Genomic DNA, 12545 nt, shown 5'->3' with positions numbered 1-12545 from the left:
GGGCAAGTTACTTCATCTTTTTTTTAGCCTCAGGTGTCTTATCCAGAAAGGGGTGTGAAAATAGTTTTCATTTCCTAGGATTATTGTGAGAACTAAATGAGGTAATCCATGTAAGTTCTGCGTTATGAAAAAAAAACAAAACGGTTCTTACTCTCATCTATCAATCATATTCCATTGTTTAAAATTGATTTCCATAGGTCTGAAATAAAATACCAGCATTCTAGATATTGTGAAGTTAATATTAGTTAAGACTTGAGAAAAAAATATCCACTCACACATATACAAAAGTCCTATAGAATATGCCCTGCACATCTTTACAAATAAATATAGATAAGGAAATGAGAGGAAATTATCAGGGAAACCTCTAGTATTAGTGAGTTATCACTGGAATGGAATGTAGAATTCTGGAGAAAGTTATGTTATTGAAAAAATATGTGAAACTCTCCTTATATCTACACATTGAAACATGAAAATAATTTCCAAATGAGTTAATTTTCAAAGAAAATTAAAACAGCATACTTAAATGATCCTATTGCCATATTATTTTGTTCTTTTTTTTAATTAACAGCTTTTAAGATTAATTACAAATTTCCAAAGTCATGGACTGAATTAATACACAGTTTGTTTTAAGAAACTATTTGAAATAAAATTAAGCATTTTATATTATTGCACATACTTAACTACAAATTGACAATGAATATAAAATAAGCACTATTTTCTTAATGAAAGTTCACACCAAACCTTTTTGGTCAACTTGAAAATTTTAAGTTTAGGATATATGGGTAAAGTACTATAGTAATATATTAATAATCACATATAATAAAAATAATATATAAATTTAAACATATCTTTCTCCATCAGGTATTTTTTTCATGAAACAATTTCATTCAGTCTCTTCAGTGGAGCTTTGACATCATTCTCTTTGTCAGATTTGAACTCTTTCAGTAATTTAGCATAGTTTTCCAGAGAATGTCACATTAATTTATAAGTTGAAGTATAACATATTTTAAATCATGCATGACACTGTCACTAAAAATTATTTCATACTAGTAGCTTAAATAGTTCTTCCCACAAATTTAAGACATTTGTTTTTGCACTGATTGTTTGTTTGTTGTTTTGTTTACAGTGTAATTTTATAGATATGCTCTTCATTAGCTATATCAACTACTTAACTAAATTGATTTTAGAGTAATTTTTAAAGACCTATTTACAAAAACAGCCAATATTTCACCCAAAGAAAAACTAGTAATTAATAAACTGACCAAATTTTAATAAACCAATGATTAATAAATTTATTTATTTATTTGGCCTTTTTTAAAAGAAACTACCAAGTGAACTCTGTAAGCACTCAAAAGTCCCCCAAGGGGAGATCAGGACATCAAGTGTATTTTCCCCAAAGATTAAACTGATTTTGTTTGTTTGTTTGTTTGTTTTCAAAATACTTTCTAATTGAGACTTCCACTTCCAGGAAGATAGAACAGCTCTATCTTTCCCTATTCTTTTCCTAAGTACAATTAAAAACTCTGGACCTTCAATTTTTTTAAATATAAATAACAACAACAAAACATAAGACTCTGAAAGGCAGAAAGAGAAAGATGAATTGGCTAGAAAACTTGGGATCCAAGGAACAACATAGTGTGAGTTTTCTGGGTTGTGGGTTTTTTTTTGTCGTTTTCTATTTTGTTTTGGTTTGGTTTTTCGCTTTATATATCCCAGACTAGTTGCTGTAGAAGTGAGTAATATGGAAATGCCAATAGGTAAACACAAACAATGCCCAACAAAAGCCATCTCCCTGTATCCAAAGAACTGGAGACAGAACATTATAACAAGACAGAAAAGTCTAGATAATAGATAATAATCACTATGGCAGCAAAAAACCCAGACAAAATGTGCCCCCTGCCAGCTTACACCAAGACTGAGTGGGGAGCCCAGACTTTCACCCTTATCAGAATGTAGTGAAGTGCTTCAACGTCCACATTGGATGATGTCAGAAAAGGTGGAAAAGGGAGCCAGGACTTTTGTCCTTGCCAGGTATTAATGATGCCTCACTCCTCTCAGTAGACACCACACGAAGAGCCTGAACTTACTCTGGTCCCTGGAAGAAAAGAGGTTATCTTGTACATCCCTCTGGGAAGGCATCAAAGGAGGCCTAGTCTAGAACTGGACTTTCACCATCTTCCCAGCAGTAATGAGGCCTCACCACCATGGTTTCAGTAGAAATCACATGGGAAACAATAACAAGGCCCTTCAACCCTGCCGGCCACAGTGGTATCAACAAGACCACAGTGATGAGCTGGAATGCCCACTCTTGCTCAGAAGTAATAAGGAGATCCCTCCTTCAGATAACCGTGGAGACCAAGGGGGAACCTAAACTTCTATGACACCTAGCAATAAGGTGGTGATCCCTCCTTTCCCCTAGTGGATATAATGCTATTTCAGTATCTATCTCTTTTTTTTTTTAATTTAATTTGCCATTTGGATACAGTGTGACAATATATCCCAGTTCTATCAGGACTCTCCTGGATTACAATGCCTGTTGTCCTGAATAATTATGTAATTAATGAATCACGCTTAACACTTTCAAGTTTTTTTGCCTGGGTGACATAACTTACAATTACTACTTTGCCTCTATCAAAATAGCCATGACTTTCCTTAGGTGAGAAAAACAGTTTCAAGATCTAGCCATTTTACAACTCTTAAAATTGAAATTTATTGCTTGTTTGGTCTTAGCCGGCTGAAACAAGCTCTACGGAACTGTGTACCCAGCAGCAGTGCCTTATTGGTGCCCCAAACTTCCCTAGTTGAAGCACTGAGTGCAGCCTTCTTTACAACTTCGATATAGATTTCTATAGTATATTCGCTTTATGCCTGCAATATTATCACAAGGGAAACATCGGTTAGCAAAATGAGATTATCACATATTTGTCCTGTAACCATCACTTTTGCATGGCAAACTGGGTCTAGGCCTTGTGTCCAACTTAACTCTAATATTACAATTGAATTTGCCATGTCTTTTGATTTTTAACTAAAATTATTTTCCTCACCCAGATAGCTCAATTTTTTTTTTTGTCATTTAAAGAATGTTTTAAGCTTTACTCCAAAAATCAATCAGTAACATATTTTTATTGAGAAGTGACCATATCTGATGTCAAAGCTAAGGCAGATGAAGTGATTTCAATGAGAAAGTGTAGTTCCAACAACACATGGTTCGTATCTTGTATTTCATTATCAGTATTAATCTATAGCGTATAGCAAAGTTCTTAGAATAAACTATATGTTGCTACAAAAAATGATTCTGGTTTCCATAAATAATTTGTAGGTTATTATATAGTATCAGGCTTTAAGGTTAAAAAAACTCACTCTGATTACCTTTACTTTAGGGAGGTGCTGAAGCTGTTAATGTTCAATTCTCATTTCCTAAGGAAAACTTGGAATGTCTGTAAGATAGCACTATAAGAAATCTAATAAGCAAGAGTTTGGTCATAGGGAACTAACTGGGGATTAATCTAAATAATCAAAGCTCAGAGATTTCAAAATCCAAACGGTGGTTTCACCAAAACCTAAGACCATGTAGAAGACTTCTTACATATGAGGATTAGGGGAAAGACTTAGAATCTGGGGAAAAGGGGCATTGGCAGAATCAATGTGTGGTCAAGTTGCTTAAAACAATATGGCATGGCATCAAAGAGTGGGACAGTTTGGTTAGCTAATTGAGAACATAATAAGAACTGATCTTGATAATAAGATTAAAAACCCATTGTCAGCAGTAAAATCATCTTCACGTGTGTAACCCTGACTCTTGATAAGAAGATAGAAGCCTAGTTATCAGCAATAAACCTTCCTAAAGTATGGTTTTCATCATACAAATATCTCTTTTAAAGTCATGCATACACAAACAAATAACCTTTAAAGGCTTTTTAGTTCCAAATTCACTAACATAAAATCACATTGCTTAGCAGACAAAATTTATTCACTGTCTTCATTTTGCCCTGATCTTTTTGTTTAATCAGGAGAATCTTCATCTTGTCCCACAAACTGCCACATTCAATAATCATGACATCTACTACCTAGCATGCTTTTTTTCCACCTATCAGCCACCATTCAAAAATTACCTGTCTAGTTCCTTTCCGTGAGTATTCTTCTTCCATGATTTTTTTAAATGTTGTAATCTATATTGATTCCAATCTTAAATTCCTATGACACATATATTGTATATCACAATATTATGTTTTTTAACTTAAATTTATTTTGATGTCTTGCTTTTTAGTTTTTCTGCCCCAATGAAGGTATAAAGTTCCAACAACACATGGTTCATATCTTGTATTTCATTATCAGTATTAATCTATATATAGCGTATAGCAGAGTTCTTAGAATAAACTATATGTTGCTACAAAAAATGATTCTGGTTTCCATAAATAATTTGTAGGTTACTGTATAGTATCAGGCTTTAAAGTTAAAAAAACTCACTCTGATTACCTTTACTGGCTCTGGAAAGCTCTGCTTTTAGGACCAGAAGTGGTGTTATTGACTCATGATGTTTTTGTCTCTTTCTCAAGGTTCAAAAAGTATTTTTATCAAGATATATATATATATATATATAATTTAGCCATGGGAAAGAAGGAAATCCTACCATTTGTGACAATATGGATAAAACTTGTGGACATTATGCTAAGTGAAATAAGTCAGACAGAGAAAGACACATATTATAAGATATCACTTATATGTAGACTCTAAAAACGCCAAACTCAAAGAAACAGAGACTAAAACTGGATTACCAGGGACTGGACCTTGAGGGAAATGGAGGTGTTGGTCAAAAGATATAAACTTCCAGTTTTATGTTGAATAGATTCAGGAGATCTAATATACAGTATGGTGATTATGGTTAATAATACTTGTATACTTGAAAGTTGCTGAGAGAATATTTTATATGTTCTCATCACAAAAAAGAAATGGTAATTATGTGACAAGATGGAGGTGTTCGCTAAAGCTATGGTGGTGGTCATTTCACAATATATGCATATCAAATCAACAGTGGTACACTTTAATTTTATTTATTTATTTATTTGGAAGAGAGAGAAAGTGAGGGAGGGGCAGTGGGGAAGGAAGAGAAACAAGTAGACTCTGTGCTGAGTGCGGAGCCTGACGCAGGGCTGATCTCATGACCCTGAGTTCATGACCTGAGCAGAAACCAAGAAGTGGAGGCTTAACCAGCTGCGCCACCCAGGTGCCCCAACAGTGGTACACTTTAAACTTAGAAAATGTTATATGTCAATTACATCTCAATAAAACTGGGGGAAACCGTAATTCTTAGATAGATAATTATTTTATTATTTTATACAATGATCCTGAAGAGCCAAATAATATATTTTACCAATTTTGCAATTCAAATGTTTTCACATTTTATTATATCAGAAATTTAAAAATTTGGATGTATCCTGTATTTATAGCCTGTTTTGGTTTAACCAATGGTATTTGTCCCCTCCATTTGTAATGGTACATACAAAAATGGTATGAATCACAGCCAGTGGCAACTTAGATTGGATAAAAATCCATTACCAGAATAAGGAAGAAATACCATTAATATATTGAACAACACATAGGCTTCCTTTAATAAATATTTCATGAGTAATCATTGGATGTATTTTGGCAAAGGAGGAATAGTTAGTAGTAGTAATGACTTAGAAATGTTTTTGGTATTAGCTGTTGATAAAAATTAAAAGGAAAAGTAAAACAAAATACTTTTTCTAAAGATCAGTAAATCAAGAAAATAAGACGTAATACAGTACCAGAAAAGCTTAGGGCTACTTCTATATGAGATGTGTTATATAGAATAGATGAAAGCCATTACCTTCATTACCTCTTCCATGAATATACACATGATATGATGTTCCAGAACCATTAATCTATCACCTCTAATGGGCAGTAAATCCCAGTTTGGTGAACAAACACCTATGTTACAATCATCAAAAATTAATACACCATGGACTGTTTATCCTCTGAATGATACGTCATAAGTGGAAACAGCTTTTGACATATTTTTCATTTACAGAGACTGTTCTCTTAAAATTTCTCTCATGAATCAGAATTGTAGCCCATTTAGCCCAGAAGCTTCAAGTTAGTGGCAGTACATAATATCCTTCTTTGTCATTTTTGCAGCTATTATTTCCATCCATGTGAGTTTATAATAAATGAACTAGACTTGCTAACTAGATGGGCGATCACATTGGGGATTTGTGTCTCCAAGCTCTTATTTCCTGTGTAAAAATTTTCAGTGAAAAGCACTGAAGTAAAAACTCCATACAGTGTGTTTTCAAATAAAATTGTAAATACGCCATTAAAAACAGAAACTTTAGTGGTGTCAAGTCACGGCGAGGTTCCAGATTTAGATATGTCAGAGATGATAGCAAATGGTTCATCACTTTATATTACGTTATTTAAAATAAGTGACTTATTTAAATAAATTTAAATATTGAGACAAAACTTAACTCCTGTAATTGCAAACACTGAGAGTATTTAGTGTGAGCAAAGTATTTTTCAAGCATTTAACAATTATTCAATCTTTAAATAATTCTGTGAAGTAGGTAGCATTATGAAAAGAAGAGAAAGTGATAAACAGGATAAGTAACTTGCCCAAAGTATCAGATAAGAAATGAAGAAGTTAGTTTTCATAGGTAAATATTCTGACCCTGAGTTCATATTTTTACCAACTATGCCATGTTATCTCCAGTACCCAATGCCTCTTGATTATAGGACTGTTTTTTAAAAAAAAATATTGTTCTAAAAGGATATGCTGTTAGAGTATCCTACTAGTATATAGTTTTCCCTTTTTCTGATAGCTGATTTATGGTCTCAACAGTGAAAACTAGTGCAACATATTAATTGGATATTCTCAGGCAGGAAGCCTGCAAGCACCTGCTGCAATCCACTGAGCCAATAAGAACTCTTACTCCCATCCTGTTTTGAGTTGTGTTTTTGTTTTTGTTCTAGTAATATGTGGTGTTTTGCCTCAACCTTTCCCCCTCGCCATCTCTGCCATGCTCTTGAGAAAATTTGTAACTTGTGTTGGCTGACATATTGTGACCAATTGCTGTTAGAGATTTGGTGTTAAAATCAGATTTTAGTAGCACAAGAACCTTCAGGATGCAGTAGACAAAAAGAGTTAAAGAGCAGCAAGTGGTTAGAGTTTCAGGGAAGCCCTTTGACATAAAAGTGCGTTATAAATATTGAGTATAACTTAGGAGAAATGACCAATAGTTGTACAAATGAAAGGTAGAAAAAAATATGGCTGGGGAAATAGTATCTCTTTGGGGCATTTGAAAATCATAAAAGAGTGTTTTCCATAATGGATAAAATCTTCCATTTCTGTGTAATGCCTCCCCCCTGCCCCTGCCTTACTCACAGAATATGTCTGCACTGATTAATATGAATGAGTCTAAAGCAAGCTAATGGATCCAATTAGGGTCAATTTTGAGATTAAACTGGTACTGCAGGTTTGGGGTTAAATGAAATGTATGGGTGTTTGGAAGAGAGGGGCAAGGGAAATAATGTGCCATGAAATGAAAAAGAATATGAAAAATGAAAATGTGCCCTTTATGGAAAACTGGGATGATAGAAATAAATTCTGATTTCTGACTTCAAATCTGTGAGGCAATTTTAGATACTAGTATTTATAAACTTAGCATGTTATTACCCTGTGAGCATTTTTATAGTATGTATTACTTATGTTATATTTAATTTCAAGCTGCAAATTTACTCCACCATAATTCACTTTAGTACTAATGATTACTTACATTCTTTTACACTGTTACTCATTTACCCATTTCCCAAATTAGAAAATGATATCTCTTTCAATTTATGTCTAAACTGTGATTACTATTTCTGATATATTAATATTATTTGTGATACTGTTAAGCTTTAACATTTCAGAGTTAAATGAGAGCACTGTAACTAGTATACTCTTCTTTTACATGCTATGAAGGAAGTGGGTAAGATCACTAAGGATAGAAAGGGGAAATGGGAAGAAAGAAGACTATCTTTTTGTCTTAAAATAATCTTCACAAGTTATTGTATTTCTCCATCCCTGGTACTGATCTATTTTCCTTCCCTGTATTTTGGTTTTTATATGATTTACAGCTTATGATAACACCTGTATTTCTCAATGGAGTTTCAACGATATTACACAACATTAGAAACACATAATTCTATTATTATCAGTGGTAGTCATGCATTGGAGCAGAAATATGGTACCACATTCCAGGCAGACATATTTGATATATGCTGTTTGATACTGTTTTAATGTTACTCTATCACCATTATCTGATATTGTATAATGTGCTTGAGAAAAATATTGTCAAGCTGCTAAAAAAATATGATATGGTTTTAAATGATGACAAGTTTCATCCCTTATTGGTATCCAGGGAAGGAAAAAATTATATTTCTCACTGGAAAGAAAAAACTTCCTATTATGAAATTATTTGGGGACACATGCATATGAATTTTAATAAGGCCAACAAAAAAACTCAAAATATGTTTGATTATAAAAATAAACATATTTAAGAGGACTTAAACTCGTAATCCACATTTCCAAGTAAAATGCAAGAAAATATCAATTTTGAATTGATCTTTTGAAAACACCAATTCCTTTTTAAAATTCTCAATTAAAAATATTAAATCCATTATGTTTCTATATAATTAAAATAGTATTTGTATTCTGACTTCATCAAGTTTCTATGTGGCAAAACAAAATTGCTTAACACATTTAAAGTAATTCATACATTTTGGTATTAATATTATAAATATAAACAAAATTATGACAGCTAATACAAATAATTTGTGTATTTTTCAATTGTGAAAAATAATTTGTCATATGAAAACTCTAAACAGGAAAAGAACATTAATGCTAATTGTCAGAGTATCTTTTTTTTATTATTTATTTATTCATGAGAGTCAGAGAGAGAGAGAGAGGCAGAGGCAGAGGGAGAAGAAGGCTCCCCGCAGGGAGCTCGATGCGGGACTCGATCCCAGGACCCTGGGATCATGACCTGAGCCGAAGGCAGACGCTTAACCATCTGAGCCACCTAGGCGCCCATCGTCAGAGTACCTTAAGAGTAATTATCAGTTTGGATTATAAAGGTGAATATTAGAGGCATTCAGAGCAGGTCTTTAATATTTTAAGTAGTATTTTGTGCCCTTTAAGGATATATACATATGTAAGGGACTATATTAGGCATACTGAAGTATCTGGGGAAGGGTAACTCAAATATTTCAAGGGTATATACATATACAAGGAAATATATTAAATATACTAGAGTATTTGTAGATAAGAGAAGGAGGGAAATAAGGGTGCAGTCTTGCATGCATAATTATTATTTTATAGAATTAAGAGATGATGAGCTTATGTTGTTGATCTTGAAAAAATATATAGAGAGAGGTAAGTGGGGGTTACATTTTTTCACAGAGCTAAAAACCTAGACCTACTTTTATTTTTTTAATATATTATATTTTAGAGTGGTTTGATGCTGTCAAACAGAAATGATTAATATACTTCCTCAGAACAAATCCTGCAGACTTTAAGTTATTTAAAAGAAAATTATCATGATAATTCTACTCCCAGCTATTCTGGAGAATTTGGAATTGGACTTTTTTTTTTTTCCTTCAATAAGGAAATAAAATTTGGGGAAATAAAAGATATGAAAGAAGTATTTTCAGCACAGAGATATGATCTTTGAAAACAAGGAAGCATAGGCTATCACTTATAATTACCACAGCTTCTAGCTTAAGAAAATATCCAAAACTTTGTGGGTAAATGGAGCCAAAACAAAGAGTGACAATTTCAGTGGGTAGAGGAAAAGAGATTGAATTTTAGAATGGCACAGAAGACTGAAATTTGAAGGATGGAGAAATGGAAGAGAAATGGTTGCCAGGAAGTATTAGCAATTTGGGTCCCTGAAGAATCTTGAACAGCATATGCTCTGGGTAAGCCTCTCTAAGTCCTAGCACAGAACAGCTACTGGGGGATCTGGATCTGATTGGTGAACAAAGACTTCAAGATCACTGAGTACAGAGATGTCAAAGTCTTGATTGATCCAGAGTAGAGAGATCTTGGGGAGCACCCTGGATGTTCAGTTTGCACACAGGTTGAGATTGCAGAAAGTCTATGACTTATGAAGTGACCTCAACTCAGTCTAAATTAAAGTGTTCACAGAAGCAAAGTGATCTGCCAATAATTTAACTGTCTGAACAAAACTCAAGACTCTTTAAAAAGAGGTAAAATAATCCAGAGTCTCTAAATAGCATCATGCAATTAAAAAGAAATACTACCATACATGTAAAGAAGCACGAAAATGTAAAACACAAGCAATAGAACAAAAAATCAAATGAAGAACAGATAACCCAGATACTGGAATTAAAAACAAGGTGTTTAAAATAATTATTATAAATATAGTAAAGAATTAAAGGATACGAAATGCATGCATATAAATATCAGCAGAGAATGAGAAACTTGAAAAGTTAATTTACAGACACAAAAACATACATACACATACAACTAAAACTTGTCCAAATCTAGATGAATAACAGAAACCCAAAGATCCTAGAATATTAGTGAAACCCAAGCAGGATGTGTATAAAAAAATGAAATGTAGCTCATCATAAACAAATTTCATAAAATCAAAGATATATGTGCTCATCTTGGTAAGAACAACAAAAATATTTATAGCTTCTAATTAGAAACAATAGGATCTGGAAAACAAGAGAATTTCATCTTTACAGTACTAAAAGAAAAAAAGAATGTTTCTGTATAGTATTATATAATATATATTGTACATATAAGAATTGTATATATGTCTTTTAAGTTTCTTACTTTGTGTATGCAGTAGCAAAATATCAAATCAAATAGACCATGGTAGGGTAAGGTGGTGTATTTTAATCCCTAGATCAACCACTAAAATAAAAATAGATGCATATCTCAAAAATAAAATAAAATTCTAAAAAATACTTGAATAATTCAAATGATGACAGAGAAAGAAGAACAAAAAAAGTGAACAAATCAGGAAAATAGAAACAAATATCATGATGAAAAAATTGAACCCAACCCTATTAGTTATTTCATTAAGTGTAATGAACTAAAAACACTGTCAATTTAGCAGAATTTTTTTCAAACTAGATAAAATTACATTTATTAATTATATGCTAATTGCAAACAGTGTTTTGAAAACAAAAACACTTTTAAAATAAAAAGATAAAATGTTTCATGCAAACAGTAATCATGAGAAAGTCATGTTAAGTCAATTTATGCTTTCAGCTCATAAGGCTAAATAAGTAGGGAAAATTTAAAGCCAATAATGACCAAGAAAAAATGGAAAAAAAAAAGAAAAAGAAAAAAACATTGAAAACGTGAATTAAGTCAAATAATACTTCTTTGAAAAGATCAGTAAAATTGATAAACCTATAGCAAGATACATTGAACAACCCTATGCCAATAAATTCGACAACTTCAAACATGAACAAATTCCATGATATCAAAAATTGCAACTCCTGGCACAGAACAAAAGAGGAAATCTGAATAACCTTGTATCACACAAAACAGTTAAATTCATAATTTAAAACTTCTCACAATGAACACTCCAGGTAGAAACGTAGTCACTGGTGAATTCCAAAATATCCTAAAAGAAGAAATAACTTCAATTTTTAGTAGTTTTTTCAGAAAATAAAAGGGAACATATTCAGCTAGTTCAATTAAATCAATATAAGTGAGTATCAACAATTGATAAGGGCATTATTAAACGGATAAGAACAAATACTACACTTGATCTTAGCCAATAGGCTGAGAAGCCATGGGGCATTATGACATAAGAAGATTACAGAACAACAACCCTAATAAAAAATAGATGAAATGATTCTCATGAAATATTAACAAATTGTATCTAGTATTATGTAATAAAATATAATTTATCATGACTATGTGGAATTTATCCAAGGAATGGAAGGATGATTTAATATTCAGATATCAATACATGTAGTTCACCTTTATTAACAAAGTTAAAATATGTTTATTTGACCATTTAAATAGATGTAGTAAAACATATGATGGCATTTAACAATTATTTGTAGTGAAATTCTCAGCAAAGTCTGAATAGAAGGAGACTTCGATCCAGAGAATGGCATTCATGAAAAACAGATACTATTAAACTTAAAAGTGAAATACTGAGTATTTTCCCCTAAAATTAGGGCAAAAGGCAAGGATACCCACTCTTACCACCACCAATCATTATTTTACTGATGATCCTAACCAGGAAAATGATGCAAAGAAAATATTTTAGGGGGCACCTGTGTGGCTCAGTCAGTTAAGCGTCTGCCTTTGGCTCAGGACATAATCCCAGGGTCCCGGGATAGAGCCCAGCATCAAGCTCCCTGCTTGGTGAGCCCGCTTCTCCCACTCCCTCTGCTGTCCCCCTCTCCCGTTGCTTGTGCTCTCTGGAGTGCACTCTGTCTCTCTTTCTGTGTCAAATAAATAAAATAAAATCTTTAAAAAAATAAATAAAAAG

At 32.6% G+C, this 12545-nt stretch overlaps 1 pseudogene; it reads right to left on the bottom strand.

The window, feature by feature from the left end:
- Positions 1-11710: 11710 nt before the first annotated feature.
- On the bottom strand, positions 11711-11836 carry LOC113930103 (annotated as a pseudogene).
- Positions 11837-12545: the final 709 nt, after the last annotated feature.

Source organism: Zalophus californianus, chromosome 5 (genome assembly GCF_009762305.2).
Source record: "Zalophus californianus isolate mZalCal1 chromosome 5, mZalCal1.pri.v2, whole genome shotgun sequence".
NCBI classification, from domain to species: domain Eukaryota; kingdom Metazoa; phylum Chordata; class Mammalia; order Carnivora; family Otariidae; genus Zalophus; species Zalophus californianus.
This window is presented reverse-complemented; position numbering and strand designations above follow the sequence as displayed.